This window comes from Accipiter gentilis, chromosome 21 (genome assembly GCF_929443795.1).
Source record: "Accipiter gentilis chromosome 21, bAccGen1.1, whole genome shotgun sequence".
In the NCBI taxonomy this organism is placed as follows: domain Eukaryota; kingdom Metazoa; phylum Chordata; class Aves; order Accipitriformes; family Accipitridae; genus Astur; species Astur gentilis.
Genome location: NC_064900.1, coordinates 6144646 through 6165142, shown reverse-complemented (window position 1 = coordinate 6165142; position 20497 = coordinate 6144646). Strand labels below are relative to the sequence as shown.

General features: G+C 40.6%; 1 protein-coding gene across 1 annotated transcript in view; it reads right to left on the bottom strand.

Moving 5' to 3' along the window:
• ZBTB20 (zinc finger and BTB domain containing 20) overlaps positions 1-20497 on the bottom strand; it is a 458636-nt gene that overhangs the window by 352022 nt on the left and 86117 nt on the right. Inside the window, exon 3 of the mRNA XM_049824981.1 lies at positions 8228-8349. The gene's annotated coding sequence lies outside the window, so the exon portion shown is untranslated. The remainder of the gene's footprint in view (positions 1-8227; positions 8350-20497) is intronic.

Sequence of the window (20497 nt, the reverse complement as noted above, 5' to 3'; positions counted from 1 at the left end):
TCTGATTTTACAAGCAACTCAATTCAAGCACATTTTTTTGCTTTAAGCACATGCCTGGTCTCACCGTAATCTTGAGAATAAGAGCACCCTTTCTTTTTCTGCTATCTCCTGCCTCATATATTAAACATTTTCCAGTGTTTGCAGTAAGTGAGGCAATTGATCTTAAAGAAAACAGCCTCTTACTAAAGAACCTCTTTTCAACCTCAGACCAGGTCCATATTAGGTGTACTATGAGAAGACTGGTTCCCACAGAAAACAGCATATGATCACATAATTAAAAAGTGGAAAGGCACAGGGAAGTTAAATTAAGGCTGCTCTGTCAACTTTAATTCTAGTATTCACAGATTTGACTTTAGATAAGTGAAATATTCTTTCACCTTTTTAAAGTGTATTTAATTCCCTGGATTTTCAAATAGCCAAGTGAAACCAAGAATCTGCTACACACCAACATATCAGTGCTTTGTGGTCATCAACAGTATGGCAACCTTCAGGCCCACCAGACAGACCTCTGCCTCTTAAGTTAATTAAGAAGCTGATAATGGTAGTAGGTCCTCCTTATTTTCATGGAACAGCTATTGTCAGGTGGCGAGATGCACAAGTGTCAAGAAGAAAAGGAAAAAATACCTCCCTGTCACAAAAGTTATTCAGTTGATTTTTTTTTTTTTTTTTCAAAGCATCATTCGAAACCGTGAAGGCACAAGAACCCTTAGAAGATGTTATCAGAATATTTGAGCATGGGCAAACCCAAGAATTTTCCCTCAAGCATCATATTTGTAAACAGCACACTCAGCTGTCTGCAAAAATTATGTTTAAAGCTAATAAAACTAACTACAAATGGTTAAAACTCAGTAAAACTTATAAGCAAATGAGAGAGGTTGTTGTAATGGTAACTGCAAGACAGCAAAGACTCCATCTAATAAACGCAGATAATGTGCATGAGAGAGCAAAAAGGAAAACACTAGGCAGGCTTTAAACAATTCAGAACATCAGAAACACATAATTTTAACTTGCACAAACACGACAGAAGCACAGGTTCGAGGAAAATTCCACCTAATGGGAGAAACGGTGACTGATTAAGCTGAGCTCCTCCTACAGATAACATTATGTTCAGGAAGCTATGCCCGTTCAGTTCGCTGGACGAAGAAGTGCCTGCATCAGGTCCCAAAAATCTTCTACACACTCCCACCGTCCTAGGGACTGAGATGCTGACAACAACAGCAAGCGAAAAAGGGAAGAGTCTGTTCAAAGACAAGGGAAGAGAACTGTGAAACAGGAACAGAGGGGCAGGAGGGGTCTCCGCCACCAGGAATTTTGTCATCTGTAACAACTTCAGTCACTTCCTCCGGAAAGAAAACATGCCTCATCCTCATCATCGCCGAACAAACCGAGAGCCCAAGGGACCCGTTTCTTAATTAGATGAAAGGCTAAACTAACTGGATTCCTACCAGACGAGTTCTGCGTGGCTTTCCTCGCACACCTACCTGCATTACTCTGAGCACAGAAGGTCCTGCTTAACTAAAGCTCCTGCCATCGCAGCCCTCTCCTTCACTGGGCGCACAAAGACTAATTCACTCCTCTGGAAGGAGGAAAAAAACCCACCCACTATTCATCTGGTTGTGTTCATAAAAAGCACTACCCTGACCATACTCCCAAAACTGCACCGCTCCTGTAAATGTATACATTACAAACATACAGGTCTGGAATTTACAGTCAACAAACAGCAATACAAACAACCACCAGAGAATGTATAAACACTCGCAGGAGCAAAAATACTCAGCCCGGCTGCACCACACACAGTGTTTATTTATCTCCCTTGCAGAAGATCAATGGGAGAAGACATTCAAAACAACTTCTTAAACAAAGTGTCACTTTGTGTTAGTTTATGTCAGTGGGGCTTCTTCCAAGTGCTTGTGTCACAGTAAGATATGGATGTGTTTAGATAGTTTTCTTGTTCCTTTACTCCAGTCGTGGCAGCTGGGCACGAGCAAACAGAGAGGAAAAGGGCTGCTAGTCTGATCGAGTTACTGATTTAACGTTTCGAGTCTTTGCAGCTCAAGAGAAAATTGCTGTGTATTTGTAACCTGAATGCAGGTCAGTAACTTTGAAAGGTCAGGCTGAACGTTTAAAATCTTTTTGTTATTAATTCCCCACCAGCTCCCAGTTCTGTGAATGCCAATGAGCAGACTCGGCTCCTACAGAGTTGAGTAGCAGTTAGCCTGCACCTCTGAAGACCAGCTCCTCAGGAAGATGCAGAAGGAGTTTTGAAGCAATGACTTTCTGCCATACAAGCAAATGAATTCTCTGTTCACTCGAGACACGCTTCTCAAAGCGCAGGAGGCACAGACTTCTTTATTGGGGTTTCTTCATTTGTTGCTAAGCCATTAGCCTCACGTCAAGGCAACTGAGTTTTCTCCATCTACGTTTCACTTTTTAGGAATACACGAACTATTTTGGGGCTATCTTGCACTCATTTACACGTATCACAAGATTTGTTGATGCTTCTTAATAACACAGATAACTCCCCATAGTACACTGCATTTCCATAACCCCTTTAAACCAGAGATATCAAAGCACTTTGCAAACAATACGTTTGCCTTTCAAACTGTGACCCCTTGTTAGGTCCGTATCATCACTCATACTTTGCCGTCAAGAAAAAACAAAGCAGAGCAAGGTAATGCAATTTAGCAGGGTTACAAAGAAAGCAGTAGAAACAGGAGCAAAACACAAGTTTTCTGACTTTCCAGGTCCCCAATTCATCAGAAGGCAAGCCATCCAAGATGGTGAAATTCAACAGAGGTTATGATTATGCCTCAGGTAGATTTACATTTCTAACGTGCAAATACTATGGTGTGTGGTTTATGCTATTGGCCTTTCAAGGGTCCCCTGACTCTATCTACACCAGCTTTTAAATACTGAGGAGAAACACTCATAGGAACACGAAAACTTTGGGGTTTTCTTTCCAGATTAAACTCCCTTTTGAAAACATGTGGATGGTAGCAAAGAACATACCTAAAGCATCACAGTAACTTCCAAACTAATTCCCTTTTGATATAATATGCCCAGTCTCCAAAAGACAGAGAAATAATCCAGAACGTGCGTGCCTGCCACTTTTCTGTCCGTACAGCAATCTAAATAAGCATCTGCTTCCTGCAAGGCTACGTGATGCCAAGGGATCACATGAAGAAGTCGGAGTTTTCCCCATTTTGGTAGATCATACACACTCTGCTATTGCGTCCCATCAAAGAGCCGATGAGGGAGGAGTGGAGAGCACTGAAAGAGTAAACAGGCACTGGAGCCACTGACAATAAATGAAAGCAAAATGGTAAATCTATGGAAGCAGCCTGGCTGCAGAATGGACTACTTCAAGTCAAATTCAGGTCTGAGGCATACAGATCAAGTTCTTTTGGAGCAGCACCTAGAGGTAGCAGTGACCTGATTCACCATCAGTTTATGGGAAGCTGTGCGTTAACTTCAGAGGATTCTGATCAGCCAGGAAAGCATTTGAAGTCTCAGGACACTGGTGTATCTCCCTCTCGCTTAAAATATTTGCGTCACATGCTCCCCTCCTCCAGATCTAAGGCACTAGACTTGATGGTGGACCATTAGTACGTCTAGCTTTCTAACACCAGAATGAATTTATAAGAATAGATGAGTATTTGTGAGCACGCATCTGGGAGTAAACTTGGTTTGATGGTCAGTGTCTTGTGGAGTAGACACAAAGCCAAGAAGGCAATACTATTAATTTTCAGGCTCTGGTTTAAGCCCTAAGTTACTGATGCTTTGCTTTACTTCCTACCTTAAATATACTTGAAGACTGTCACTACACCCCCGTAAGCAAGCACCTTCAGTGATTAATTTCTCAAGGAAATTTTGTCTTGCATCGCTGGTGCAGTAACCTTCTAGTACTGATGGCCTTATACAGGAGCAGCCTTTTGTTTTAATGACTTAAAAAACCTCTTAATATCCTTTACCCAAAACTTTTATGAGCAAGTAGCTCTCTGCTCTGGGAATGTCATCTCCATTACTAACTGAAAAAAGTAATGCTTATGTATCCCACACCAACACTGAAACATAATCAAATAAGGAATACTGGTTAGATGTTAGACACTGAGCACAGTAAGAGAGACACTGAATCTTTGGTAATTATCAGAAGAACATAGCTTACTGAAAACAGATCCTGTTTCACAGGAACACAAAATTCTAGTTTATAATTTAGTGCTAAAGAGGAAGAGGAAACACAGCCTAACGTATGTTCCACTGATAAGGCACCCTACATTCTTACAGCTTGTAAAGGCATTATACTGAAAGAAACACATTTTGTATGCTCATGCAGTACCTTCCACCATACAAACATAGGATCAAGTGCCATTCATGTTGCATTATCAGTATCCTACCTACCAGTGCTTAAAAGGTGACTCTACGCTAAGATTGAGCAAACTCCCTTAATTTGTGATTTTCTAGTTATGCATCCCGACTTATCAAGAGGGGGCAACTTGTACCCCACCCATTACAAGACTCCTCTGCAACATATTTGGCCAAATTAGTGCACTCAAACTCCTACAGAAATTATCCAACAGCATGAGCTGGCTTGGAAAAAAAGTCTGCCTTGCTGTGAAAGAAGACATTACCCCACCAGAACTATCACCCTCATGGCTTGCTTTTTTTTTTTAATTTACTTTTTAATGGAAGCAAAAACCCCTGTCATCTCACCTACTCCTCTTTTAATAAGGAATGACTGCCGTGACTACCCCCATCTAGAACCACCATTCACTGCCAGCACCTCTGCTCTCCTCGTGTGCTTAGAGAATAACTGATTAGCACTTTGCATAATTAACCTGATTAGCACTGTGCATAATCAAACTGATTAGCACTTTGCATAATTAAAAAGAAATAATAATAATAACAATAATAAGCAGTAGGTAATAGCAAAAGCTGCTAGTCCCAATGCCTGTTCGTTAGCTCTAGGATTAGTTTAGTGCGGCATATTTTATTTCTTAAAACTATTTTTTTTAAAGATGCACAAGCTCCTGAGAAATACAACTTCAAAAAAATTCTCATTTGCTTTCCAGATCACTAGTGAAAATATTGGTTGTTCCACTGTTACAACTTGGGATTTCTTGTGCCTCCCTCTGCTGCAGCTGAAGACGTTTAACAGGACGACGCTTGACCAGATGGACCACTGGTCCGATTCCCACATCTGTCTACAGTACTGCTTTTGGATTCATTATCACAGGATACAGAAGCCTCACATCTTTTAATGCATATAATCCTCGCAATGTACTTCAAGGGTAGGAAAGCTATATTACTGGTATTGTCAAGATGGGCAAGGTAGTAAGACGCATATCCCCAAAAGTACATAGGCACTGAATTCTCTCCTGCTCTGAACAATTACTCCAGACCACAGGAAGTCTGGAGAGGAACACAGATTCCTGCCCCTAAGCCTGCATCACTCGTCCCCCATTTGAGCGTCATTCTTGTCTATATGTATGTTTTGCATCCTGTTCAAGAATGCGAGACACAGAAAGTACTTTTTCTGAACGTCAGCCTCTCCCATCTCCAGTGTAAAACTCCCAATTTGGGTTTCAGGACTAGCAACCACTTCCCAAAATCTGAAGAACCTGTGTAGATACACCTAGCAAGATTGCAAACTGTATGAAAACATCAATGTTAAATGTCTACATCACTAGTGACTCAGTTCTCCTAGGAAGCTCAATGCCAGCCAGCCGAGAAGAGCGGTGCCCCAAGTGAGAGCGTAAACCACCAACATTCTCTGTTTACTAATCTGGCCTCATCCCTCTTAGTCACCACTATACCCTGTGTTTCTCCTCACTTTATTAACCTTATCTCTCTCCAGCATCCTCACATTATAGCTCAGATTTTCCTCGCATTCCTCACAGAGCTAATCCCCACCGTACATCATCTATTCTACCTTTACGAGCCCCTGAAATATTCACTGCCAACCCTCCACCATCTCCCTACAACAACCCTGCCTACACTTCCCACTGGGTAGCAGACACACGTTACGGCTTCTCTGCTGACTGCTCAGCCAGTACAGTCGGGACACTGGGCAACCGGGGAGCCAATTCATTCGAAGGAATCATTCTGTGTGCCCTGCAGCTCTCCAGACGGGAATCGCTGCCTCTGGACTGCACGTGGCCCAGATGCAGCACGTTGCATGGACCTGTCCTAGCACAGTGACAAAAATACTCCCACTGTGCTAGAGTTCCTCTCATAAATGCTCTCTTGTAAAATAAGCCAATGAGAAAATGTGGGGGGAAAGAGCAATAAAAGAGAATCTTACCATAATTAACTGGAAATGTATTACCCATGCACAGAGGCCTCTCCATGACCCCAAGCTAAAGAATCTGTATGAACAGCAAAGGGTGCAGAACTAGTCACTCATTTCACAAGTTGTGTAGTTGCAGAAGAAAAGTGTTGCTGTAGAGATTTTTTCAAGTCCAAATGTTCCTGGGGAAGGTAGTTCCAGTAATTCTGGGAAGGAAGCCAATCCCTTGGCTTTATATGTAAATATTTAAACAACATTATTTTTATATACATATATTTTATACACATATACATATATGCCTTTAGACTTCCAGACTTGCAAAACTGCAACAGAAAAAATATGCCAGTCGACATACAGATAGCGGCTCGCCTGCCTGAACCATGATAACTGACCATCACAAACAAAATACAGCAATGACTTCAAAATAATTGAGCCATGTCATCTATGTATACTAATCCACCCAAACAGAAGAGCTGAAAGAGCAGGACTACAGATTCTAAAGTAGAGAGATTAAAGTCTCAAATTTTATCTCCTTAGAAGTGGCAAGAAGATAAGGTTAATCAATTTTAAATCTTTCAGAGCCTAGAAGGATGCCGAGTGCTTCATCCACAGGTGTGGAATCTCCACCTTTGGATGACCCAAAGCTTCACATTCCTAGCATCTTAGTGCTCTGACACCTGACAGTAAAGCTCTGACTTCATCGTGTTTAGAAAGGTCACGCCTGCTTCAGGCTTAAATCAGGTCCATACCTCAAAAGGGATTACTTAGTAGAAAATGGAAGTGAAAGAATGGAAACATACCTGGCACTGAGATTTAGTGAATAAATAAAATGCAAAGGAAAAAAAAAAAAAAAAGCCGCTTTAAAACTGTTGAGGAGGGGATTGATAAAATGGAGGAAGATGATTTAGTGAGAAGGTATCCAGTCAGAGTGTACGATGAATAAATCAATCCATGAAAATAAAATTTACCACATGGATTCCACCTGTACATACTCAGTAAGCAAAAAACACACCCTAACACAAGGTACACATGTGTAAATTCATAGCTAAATGATTTAAAGAAATCAAATATTTATGAATACAATATTTACATGTCTGTTCAAGTATGTATATAAAACTCAGATTGGCTGTGCTGTAAGAAAAGATCACAGAACTGTACATATATATACACATAAAAAAATGTGCAGAAAAAAGGACCAAGAGTAGCGCAAGTCTTTTAGAAAATATTTTAATGGCTTTATAAAAAGCCCTCACCCAAAGTTTGAGGAGCTTTTGCAATCTTACATTTTTCTATTGCAAAATACACCTGCTTTCTTTTCTTTCTTCCCCCCCCCCAAACTAAATATTTCTTCCATCTAATGACTCTCTTTATTAGACAGCATCTAATTTGCATACATTTACATACAATTTAACTGCTAGCTTGTGAGAACAAAGAAATGGCTCTGTATTGTACTGAAGGACAATACTCAGAAAAGGAAGGTATAAAAACCAGCTAGCTCGGTGGCTGTGTATTCTCTTTGTTTCAGAAATACCAGGATTTTTAAACACACCACTTAAAGGGTGAAAAAGATTATTTCATCAAACAATGAAAAAAGATACTGTGCAGCTCCCTTTTAACACATTCTCTCTCTGGCCTGGTTAATGGGATTTAAGGGTCCAATATTTCTTTGCTTTCTTCTGTTTCCTTTATTAGAACTGATGGATTTAATTCTGTCACATATTTTACTTCATATTTTATTCCTATAACAATCTATGCTGAAGTTCAGCTCCAATGCTAATTCAATACTATCTTCCTTTCCTTGCAGTCAGCCTGGAATACAACCGAACGATCTTTGATGGGCATGAAGTACTCTGCCCTCAATGCCCAGTGCTAATGGATTTTAGAGAGAGTCTGCCAGAATTTTACCTTGTGGCAACAAGTCTAGAGATAATGAAAACTTACCATGTAGCTGACTGGGAATCAACAGGAAGGGAAGCAGGGCCGAGCTCCGCTTGCGAGAACAGGGAGGGACTGTGGTCAGAGTAAATGCAGGATGTAAAGGACGTGTCAATCCCTCTAGTTCCCTAAAAGAAGAAGAGAAAAGGACCTTTAAGATCTCACATGAAGCAAAAACCTTTAGAAACAGTTGGCTGGAACTCCAATACAGACCCTACCAAAAGCATGATACACCAGCAAAGGATTTTTCTCCAAAGGCTTTGCAGTGGGAGTACCAATTGCAGAGGACAGCCACAAATCTCATCCATGTGGACTTGACATAAAAATCTTGCAGGAAAAATAAAGCATGATTTCAGGCTGCATGCTGCACATCCCCATGTCCCCTCAAACGTTCAAAACTCAGTGAAACCGAACGGTCTGCTGTTTGTTACTGCCCACATAGCGGAGCTGCTAGCTTTACTTTGGAACTCCCCCCTTCCCAGCATCATACTCAAGGACTGGTGCTCAGCGGGGGCAGAAGTAGTAAAGTACCAACATTCAGTGGCGCAGGGACAGGGGAAAGAAGACCCACTCCCCCTGGAGGCATGTTATTAAGGGCCTGTCCTACAGAAACTTAACAAGTGAAACTTTTTGGAGTGTAAGCAAACCTATTGCAACGGGACTACTGATGGTACAAAGTGTTAGGTCAAGTTAGCTCGCGTACAAAGCCATTGTAGTATTTAGGATCCAGCAGTCATCTGCTCCATTCACTTTGCCCCAGTCAGCCACATGGTATGTGGTAGACTGGCTTTTTATGATCAGCAGAAGGCCAAGCGTTAATTTGATGCCCATTCTCACACCAGCACGCGTAGTATAACAACACTGTGACTGAAGATATAGGATCCACATCACAGGCTGTACATAGAAGAAACTTGTGTTGATAGTGCGCTGACATGCCTCGCTGGCACTCAAGATACATTATAGATTATTTTCAGACACAATTTTTAATTTAAAGCTGGCTGAAATCTTAATGGAGTTTTAGCTCTTTTTCAAAGGGGAGAATTCCCTACTGCTTACAAAAATGTTTTCTCTTTTTTTTTTTCCCCCCACCTGATCTGCTTCTAATGACATATAGCAATCAAACCTCATGAAAGAAATTAATCAAGCCTTCATATCATTTTCCATTTTCAAGGATAGAAAGGTTGAGGTGTGTGATCTTCAGAGTTTCTGATGTGTACCAAAATGCAGGTTTTGGAAAACAGTGGAGAAAGTAAATTCCAAAGCCATGGTTCCTTTAACTATCATACCCTATGCTCGCAGCTGTATCTTGCTGAAACCACTGGGTTATTATTTCCAGAAGCTTAAGAATGTGGCTGCACTACGATGTAAGGTAATTTGAATTGAAGCTGACACAATCCCACCCTTCCCTCATCTCTTTTCTCTCCTTGCCCCACGTCCCCAGGTCCATCCTTGAGCCAGGACTGGATAAATGTCTGGTTTGGGGAGCTTTCAGCTGAATGAAAATTTCTTTTTCATGTGTTTTTAGCCACATCAACCCCCAGCTGCAGCTCAACGTCCAGGCATGAAACTTGGGGGTTAGAGCTAAGGAGGCAACAGAACTGTACAAGTGGAGGAATGGCAACAGAGCGGCGTCAACATTGATCAGTTTAAGCTGCTGTGGACCTACCTCTTGAGATGTCTAGGGCTGCTTTGGTATGACATGGAAGAAAGGCTCTTATCACATAACTGGAAGCCAAACCAATCATGGCTTTACAGGTAAAAAATCCCCCACCTCACATGCTAACCTAAAATAAACTGGCAGGCTATGCAGATCATACAGAACAGATGCAGTCTGGTTCTGACGAAAAATAGCTTGAGATAATGGTGCACTGCTACAACCTGCACCAGGGGCAATTTCCAAGTGGCAGGTTGAATTAGCCTCAAGTGACATGCATTACAGTAATGCTTCCCTGAGGCAATAAGGCAAGGTCCCACATTCAAAAGGAAAGAATTGAGCTTTCTTGCCAAAGGCAAATGATAAAGTGCATGATTAAGAACCACTGTTACCAGGACATCCAGAAGCTCCTAAAAAATCTTTCAAGGACTTCAGAAAATACATCTGGAAATAAAGAGCAGGAATTTTCTTTTACACTTCTGCAGTTACAGTACCAAGCACCTCTTCTGCTACTTTCCCAGAGCACAAACATCAATTCCGTCCTGACTAGAAACCAAGCTTTCTAACCGTCAGCATTTCTAAAGTCACTCTGCCCAAACAATTGTGCAGGAGGCTGTGGGATGCCTATCTGGATTTCAGCTGAATACAGATGACACTACAGTCTAAATCTCTTCCTTTAGCTTGCCTGCTCTAGGGGTAACAAAAATTGGAACATTTTAAACCCTGCGAGACAGATCCTTTGGCAGAAAGGAATCACCCAACACCATTATCTACTATTTCTTCAGGAGAAGTCACTAAGGAACAGCTTTGCTAGCCAGTTAGCATCCACAGATGGTTCATCATCTTTGGAAATTACAGTAACTGAGAGAACTAAAAGAATCAGTGTGGACACCTGCTCTTCATCCATTTTCATCAGCTCAACAACCAGGACCTGCCTTTTCAGTATTGCAGTCAGAATTTTTATACCCAGGTTACAACTAGGCCTCAAGGGCAGAATACCAGACCAGACATAAGAATTAGTGGCTTTTTTCCTTCAACAGTAATGAAATAATGCTTTCGTACGTAGCATTACACACCAGCATATGTGATTCTGAAGCAATGGCATCCGCAAAATTACTTGTTTTCATTTCAGTTTTCTATAAACTCTAAAGACGGCTACAGTTATTCTCTCAACCATGGGCAACTGCACAGCTTGTTACACAAATCTATACATGTTCAAGTTACATGACCCCTATACAATAGGCTTGGCTGGTTTCCTCAACAGGAGACTCCCGTTTTCCCCCAACAGCCTTTCACGTACAGCCGTTATCAGTACAACCCACACGTGCACATATTCTTACCGCGGTGTCACCGAATACTTTTCTCTATACCCGTCCATTGGAAAACATGCATACGTATGTACCTACACTGCAACGTATATATATACACACACACTTATTAAATACTCTGGCAAATACCTGTTATTAATATCTGATTATGACAGTATCATTGGCTCGTCATCACAATCGTTTGATTAAATTAATTTTACTCTTTCCAGGTTACAACAGATACCTACATCAGTTTTGATGGTCTTTAAAACAATGAGGAGAATCTAAGAACTTTAAACTATGCCAGTATTTGAATACTTTCTATTCAAGTGCTCTTGATTGGTTTAAAAGTGTATTACCACAACACCAGCCTGAAATTTTAACTTCACTTTAACAATTCTTCTTGGAGCTAAAGGTAAAGCAAATTGTTCATCAGATTTTTCCCTTTCTTTTCTTTTGTTGTTATATACCCCATTGACGCTGAGATGTGAAAACGTCAAAGTTGGTGTGAGCAGAAGAATAATTCAGTGGAAAGTTGCTCCTCTTGCACATAACCAAATTCTGGCATTTATGAAGTTCCACTTCTTGTACATAGCTGTCTCATTACATTTTGTATTAGACATCATGGGTGGGATTGTCCAAAGGAACAAGGGTGTGATTGTCTTCCCACTCAAATCATGGTGAAGTAGCTCAAGTTGAATCCACCAGGAGCAAATTCAGACCAGCTTCAAGTGCTTTTGAAATTCCTCCCCCTTCCCAACCTGCCCAGAAAGTGGGCAGAAACAAATAAAATTCCACCACCTTGTGTCTGGGAAGCAGCATCTATAAGTTGCAGCTTTTGCAGTTTTGTGAAGGTAAAGACGCTGAGAATTCCTTTTTAAATACAAACAATATTTCTGAAGCGAGTAAATTCTTTCAAACATTCGCTTTGATTTGATAAATTATATTAAATACAATTTGCCTCAGCAGCATTTTAAACCGTGACAGCTAGAGCACCAGTAGGTCGTTTTTACACACAAAAGTAAAATCTATCCAGTTGTGTATACAGCCTAGATTATGTATGCAGGCCCACACTCCCCAACATAACAAAATTACCCGACTTGCACTCCAAGCCAGTCAGAAACTGTGCAGTTGCAGATAGCAAAGTCAAGCCCGAGCCAATCAGTCCTGCTAAGCAGCTGCTATCTCAGTCGCTTATTAGTTCACCAGTACACTAGCCACGACCAAAGGCTTCAGATGGGCTTACAGTATGCACAGAACAAAATAGTCTCCGCTTTCAAAATACCACAGAAATGCAACCATGAATGAATACAATCAAAGGGTGGAGGTAGGAGAGAAATCTATTGCAAATTTTCTCAAAACATTATCTTTTTAACAGCGAAGAGAAAATCCTTACTCTTGAATACTCTCTAATAACAGAATCATGCTGTTTGTTGGCAGAATGCTAAGTTTCATTTTCAGCAGAAAAAAAAATGTATAATAATTTTTCCTGATTTAGATGGGTTTTAGGTCAACCTTAGCTACATACAAATGAATGTTTTGTTCAAATTACAGGGTAATTTTAATTAGGACACCCTGTTAGACATCCTGTTGTTCTATCTAATGGACTTTCTCAATTACGAGAAGAAACACCTCCCTACCCGCCTGTGACTTAAAAGTTAAAGTAAAAATTATGCTGAATAAATACACAAAGATTAAAATTATTTATTCTGCATTAGACTTTTTTATTTGTGTTAATCTTTATTTGGCAACTTCTGTATCAGAAGGGCAGAGTTCAGAATTCCACACCCATTAAACACCTGTTTAAAAACCACTTGAAACACTGGAACCAGCCAAATATGTCCCAATTAGGCAGAAATGTTGGCACTGCCGTCCGGAGTAAGGAACACCCATTGCCATTTGCTCTCATTAGGTTAAACAGGTTTCTTGGGACATAGCTGAATTCCTGATTACATGCACTGCAAATAGATGGAGAACACCAGAACAATAAAATTTAATTCAGCATAGCCTTCTGTCCAGTTGTCGAGCACGAAATTTTGGGAAAAGTGAAAACTGAAGCTTCGGGAAGCGGCCAGGAGTTATGTGCACCACACAAGACAACTCACACTTCTTTCAAGAAATTGCCTGGCTGACATAACAGGAAGAACTGGGCTGGGATTTCTTCTTGAAAGCACTCTGAGATTAAGAGCCGGTTCCCTTTTTCTTAGCATCTCCTCCTCTGTACTTTGTATTAGTTTGTTTCCCTTACACAGTTTTATTTGTTATGAGCACAATACAGTATCTTTTATATTCACTTGGGTGTTAAATTGGTCACCGATTTCTTGATTTTGTACATTTATGAACTCGCTGATGGAATGAAAAGCCCAGAAAATAAAAGCTTTGTTCATAGATCAGACACAGTACTGCAAGTTATCCAAATATTTTTGTCAGCTTATTTAAAGGCTCTTCTAGAGAGACCAACAGCATGGCAAACAGAAGAATCTTGTCTCTATCATTCATTTAACCTCTTGGCCTCTGTCAAGGATGCGGACATGCTTGCCAATAAGTGACAAGTCAAGTGGTCTTTTTCCAAATACCCAACGATATGTTTCAGGGTGGTGCCACTAGAAAGCCACTAGACAGAATCAGAGCAGAGTGGTAGTGATTAAAAAGTATGTCTGAAATGGTTCTAATACCCATGCTCAATCCTCTATAATCCCACTTCATTATCAATTTATTAACTTCCTTTGTTGTCCTTTCTGTCACCCTCTTGTGCTAGTCACTTAAATATCTTAGTTTGGAAAGTGCTCTACTCCGTGTGCACGGAAAGCTAGCATACCTCACATAAAATTGATCAGTTAACTGTATCCAAGTAAAAGATGTACAGTCTCTAAACTGATACCTTAAAATTAAATGTATAAAAAGGATGGTTCAGCACTATAAACACTACTTAATTCACAACTTATATAGTCAAGATGTTAGCAGACTGAAAAGAATATCTATATATTTTTCTCTTCACTTATGCCACATAGACTTCTTAAGAACATAAATCCTGTTGGGTTTCTACTACCTCTTCTACTTAGTGTAGAATTCACAATTATTTAGCACGCACATTTCTAAAGTAAATGTTAGTACAAAAAAGAAAGCATTCCAGGAATAAAAGATGTCAGCTAGCAGTTGCTGCTGACCTAAAACTATATTTATTTTCAAGACAACCATAAGAGTGGCAGATGCTTTCTTGTTCTGGCTGGCTACAAATGGCACCAAGAAATCTCAAGATAGACACTCGCATACTTACTCTTTGCTTGTTCCCCACCACCACCAATAACAAGAATTTTTGCATACAAACACCACTTTCTGATTTGCTATTGCTCTTTATTCAGATATCCATGGGTGCTATATTCAGTGTGGTCTCAAGAACAGTTTCCCTTCCACATTCCTACTGATCTTAACAAGAACGCTAGGTACCCAACACATCTGAAAGAGACAAATATTCCATATTTATTCTCCATTATTTAATTCACAAGTGTTGCTGCTTATAGCAAAAACACTTTACAACAATATCCCTAAAAATTGAGAGCCACAGTCATTAGCCATTTCTTAATGTAAGCCCTTAGTAATTTCCCCTCTTAGAAGTGGTGGCTGACATTTTATTCAGTAGACAATATCTGTAGCTGCAGCACTTCGAGACTACAAAGAGCTGCAAATGCTATCATTACAAATGGATGTTTTTATTGGTAGACATTTTGAGACACTAACCAGAAAAGAGTAGGAAAGCAGGAGCATGGGTAGAAAGAAAACAAAACAAACCCACAAACAAACAAAACACTACAAATCACAACAGGACAAGAGAAAAATTAAGCGGCAACATCACCTTACTGGATTAGTAAAAACAATTCTGGCTTGATTGGAATTCGAGGGGTTTTTTTTTTCCTTTGTATTTCCATTAGACAACTATAAATACGTTTAGCTGCATCGTTTTTACAAACACCCTGATAAACTACCTTGTATTACTTGTATCTAAGCACACTTAATGCAACTTAAAGGTAAAAATAGTAGTCTTTTGTACTGTAAAAACAGATAAATAAAGGGAAGCATCTTCTCTAGAGTGCACTATTGAAAAAGCAGAAACAATTCATTCTATACATTTCAGCTGGCATTTCACTTCCACTGAATTGAAAGTGTATTTTGGACCCTAGAGAAGTTGCCTTCAACAACACCCTTCAAATGCCTGAGCTGAACAAAATGCAGAGAGCTGCAGACTAGCACGTTGGCTTGAGAAGCAACGGAATATTCCATGGGAGGAGAGACTTTGCCTACCCCACAAACATCTACAGGCAAATCACATAATCTTTTTATATGCGATATAAATAAGAGATATAGGTTAAAAGGAGAGAAAGAAACAGCTTCCGAATCACCTGGAACACTTTGTGGAACTGACTTTTAATTGCCTGCAACAGCAATTTTTAAAGCTCTTGCAGGAGGCCAGTAAGTCCCTGTACATCAGGTGAGGACAAAGCCCTCTCGGCCCTAGGAATATGCGGTAACACCCAACAAATGAGGGGAAAGAGGGGAAAAAAAAGAAAGAAAGAAAGAAAGAAAGGAGACACTGGAACAGGCTAATACAAGACTTTCTAACAATACAGAAGCCTACCCAAATATTTAAAGCCAAAGAAAAAAAAAATAAGAGATCACAATTACTCGTGTCAGGAAATACACTCTTCCTCGCTATCAGGATCCCACAGTGGAGTGGCATCTTTCAAGACAAAGTCGAAAAATGTGGCCCGTGAAACAGAAACTAAAGTAGCAAAAGAAAAGAGCAAGAAGTGAGGTGTGGGGTGAACACCAAATATGAAAATGGCTGGAATTAAGAATCTAGATACAGCCTTTGTCTCTGGGGCAGGGATGGACAAAAAAAAAAAAAAGAGGCACATAAACTTTATGCATAAAGTAAGGGGAAGTCAGTGGAGGGATTTATTAAAAAAATTAATATTTCAATATGCCAGCTTGTAATATCACATTGCAAACCACACCACTGTGTGTCGTTACTGTATTTGGCCAAGTGCGCCATTGTGTTTAATTTGAACTTTGATTACGATAAATCACACGATACAGGGAGGCAACCAAGCGACTCTCCATCCCTTCTGAAATCTTACCCTATTAAAACTTAAGACTGCAGTAGGAGCACAGTAACCAAAATCTACGTACACTACACCAGAGGAAGGGAGCTGATGTATTGAATGGAACATCCCAGGACTGCTCGGTCATTTGTTAGACACGAACAGTAACTTTGCCGTGCCAGCAGTTAGGCTGTTAGAGCAGTAGATAAATTTGGTGCATGCATCAGATACAGCAAACCATGGGCTGCCCAATTTTCTAAGGAGGGCACAGACGCTCTGCACACCTGAGCACGATTAAGTCTTACTGCTCATGAAGAAGAGAGTCAGTATTGGCAGTGCACTGGCCGGAAGGGGAGGGAGACAGTTGGAGGAGAAGCATAAACCTGTTTCTGCTCACTACCAACAACATTATTGCAGCCACCAGTAATGAGGTGGCTAGGCTAGAAGGGGAAAGGGATATAGGATCTGGAGTGCTTTATCAGCTCCAAGACCAATGCTGGGTTTGGCACTGTTTTCACTCTAGTGAGTTACAAACAAAAAAACCCAACCAACCAAGCAGGTGCTAGCAATCTGAGAGACCACATGCCAGCTACAGCTGCTTCAAACTGATTCAATTACATCTGCCTGAATAGTCCCAGGACATTGAAGCCACTGAAGGGAACCACAGGTCGAAGGGAGACCCAGTACTTTGGGATTTTAACACTCCATTAAATTAAGGTGGAAGTCCCCCACCTGAAACTGGGGGAGGACATTCAGACAAGGTCTGAAGCTCGTGATCACACTCAGCCTAGGATAAGATGGAAGCTGGGAGACAGCATATGCATGACACCAGGATACACAGTAAAAGCCCTTTGGAAATAACACCTAAAAAATTTCCTGAAGCAGCCTGACAGCGCTGCCTTGTTTCCCAAAACACTGGGTGCAGTACATTTGCTTGAACATGCTCTTGGGATTGGGACTTCACTCCAAACCTTGTTTGTACAAAAAGGGGCCAAGCAGCTGGGAAATTCTGGAGTGTAGTGTGTCCTCATTAGCTCCCATCTGCCATCAGAACTCAGCTCATGGCAAGTTTGGCTAAGTCCTGGTGTTCTCAGGTCCAAATCTGGGTCAGTTTTAATTACACTATACAGAATTCAGTGTGCAGTTTTTAAATCCTTATTATACAGCGCAGAAGAACGGGCAGCTCTCCAACTAATCAATTTTTTAAAAGTACATATATAAAAATTTTAAACCAGGCTAGACAGACAGTGGGTGGAAGAGAAAAAAAAAAAAGTATAAGCGAGTACAGGGGTTAGTTAAGAGAACTGTTAGCAAAAGTGGGTCACCAGCAAGTTCTGCTTTAAAACTTCAAAGGAAGAGGAAAAAAGAAAAAAAACTCTTCATTTTTTAAGACAGTGAAACTGATGTGCAAGATGTATACAATTCATACTGATTTTAGCATCAGCATGGGTTACACACAACAATATTGCAGCCAGATTGCTAATAAGGGAAAGATAGATTGTCTTGTGGCTACAGGACCATAGCAGGCACTGGCTGACCTATTGCCGTTATCTTTTAACGGTGTTATTGTCAGGCTTTGGAAAATCCTTTTCCTTACAGACAAAAATGAAGATTGTAGCCTTTACCCCACAGGTATAGAAAAGGTGTGGTGGTTAGAAGTACAGTTCAATGGCATTCTTGAAGGCAAGAGCAAACTGCAGGATGTTAAGTCTAAATCCTTACCCAATTAGTGTTTTTTGGACTACTGTAACTGCTATTTATTTCCTTTTTTTCTATGCCATCAAATAGCCATCAGCCAGGTCAGGACTTGAAAAGAGTTTTGCTTGCCAGGTTGCTGGCAAACAAAACGATAGGAGGCACAGAGAACGGCATGTTTTTCACTGAACAGACACTTGGGATAGGATAGCACGCCAAATCTTATCTATGTAAATTGGGCTAAAATCTACTCTCAAAGTCAACAACCAGAATCTGCCCTGTTTAGAATCTTTGTCAGATGCAAGGGAGCAAGTAGAAGTCTTCGGTGACAGATACCGACATAAAGGTAGCTCAGAAATGGAGAAGGATGATCAAGGAGCAGAGTAAATAGCAATGAAATGATAGATGCTTTTTAGAAGAGCATAATATTCTGCTGTCTCCTACACAAAAACTACACCTTGAAAGGTTTCCAATTTGCTTTAACCATTGCCATGAAAAATTCCTGTTAAAAAAAGACTTCCCTTCGTGCACCTTGTTAGTATTATCATAGCTTTCATTTTAGAGCTACAGCATAGCAGAAACATGACATGATCCTGCAGTCTCCCTTGTAAGTGCTTCTTCACTTGGTGGCTAATCCATACATCTCCAGCTGCTAGGTGAATCTAGCGCATCCTGACACAGTTAGAAATACACTACTGACTACTTCAGGATCAATAAAAGCTACAAAGCTGGAGTAACCAGACAATGCTTTTTCTTTTATATAACACCCCCCCACACATACATCACCTCTAATACATGAAAATCCATACATCAAACTTACATAACACAACAATACAAACAGAAATCAAAGAAATAAGACTTACCACAAGAGTATTACAATCTTAGGTACCACCAGCTTCTCCATTATGGTACTAGTTCTCAAACGCTAGAGGGCTTTTTGCCCATACCACCTGACTGGTCTCAAGCTCTAACTGTCCCCACCTGGGCCCACTTGTATTAATTAGGACAATTAGCCTCACCGTCTCTGGGATAATTGTCAATTTACTTCAGCTGACACCAAAAAGAATTTGGATTAAAAAAAAGCAAGCTGAAGCCACAAACAGACTGGGCAAGGTAATCTCCAGCCATTGAAGTAGAAAATAACCCCATGCAAGTCTGTTTTCTAAGGGTCTGGTTTCTTAGCAGAAGTTTTAACTATGATGTTTCTGTGCAGATCAGTAACAGAACAAAAATGTGCAGGAGAATAGTGACACCGCAAATGCTAGTAAATTTAGCCCAGACGTTATCATCATATCATTCCCGTAACAGAAGAGAAATTCCAATGCCAGATGTGTCTTTGGACTATGCTCTCTTTTAAAGCACTGTTAAGTGTCATTAGGCACCTTTGACGAACTACTCAAAGATATGACCCACCAGTGAATAAGCAGAATAGACAACCTATAACTTATACACAATGAAGAGCGGAATAATAATGCTATCTAGTGCTGCACGTGCTCCAGAACACTGACAAAGAAGTTCAATGGTGAAACAGGGTGGCTACTTGGGAAGCCCGGGAAGGGAGGACTGTGCAGTTCAGAGGGAAAGCTCAGGTCCTAATTGATTTTTTAGTTTTATATCATCAATGTAGCTTTATTAAACAATTTTACATACCTCTTTCTTTGGCCTATCTGCTTCTCCTCTTCCTCCACTTGACATGTAGTATAACAAAGCATTCCAAAAGGTAAAAGTCAAAGATGGCTAGCATTGTATCCAAGCACTAAGGTGGACTTTTACTAGGCTCTGAATAATCTTAAGGACCACAAATAATGAAAACAGGCATCACTCACTACCTGCTGCAATGGTGGAACTATAGAGTAGAAGGAACACTAGCCTCTGAAGTGCTGAAGTGTCTTTACATTCCACTGCATAGACACATGGAAGCTGCAGTGTGGAAAACAAGGCCCTCCTGAAAAAAAAAGACAAGACGCAGACTCCAGGGTGAAAGGACAAGCTCTGCCCATGCTTATGTCCCTAAAGAGAGACTTTTTTCCCTTTCCTCTCCTCCCTCTAAAATGGTGTTCAGATGCGACTCAAGTTAAAGTCACTAAAACTCTTCAGGTTCTTCAGCTGATAATGCAGCCACTTCAGAGTTTTCTGTTGTCACACTAACTTGTTCAAGGTGTATCTGGTGGACCTGAATTCTGACCAGGGAGCCTATGGGAAAGGAGACCGGCTGATAACCCACGCGGTTCTTGCATAACAAGGCTCCCACAGAAGCACATCTTCCTTCTACAATTCTGTTCATGGGGAAATGGTGAATGATCTGGCATGGCATATGAATGCAGCTATACCCTATACTAACAAAGCAAGTATGGCATTCTGAGATAGGGGATGCTTTATTTTGCAGACTGTCAGCACCTGGGGATGTTAAAAAAGCCAGAGCAGTTTACTGAATTAATTAAACTATGGTGGTCTCAAGTGAGAAATTAAAGAGAGACTCTTGTCAAATAGATCTCCCCGAAAATTTGATGCTACTGTACCT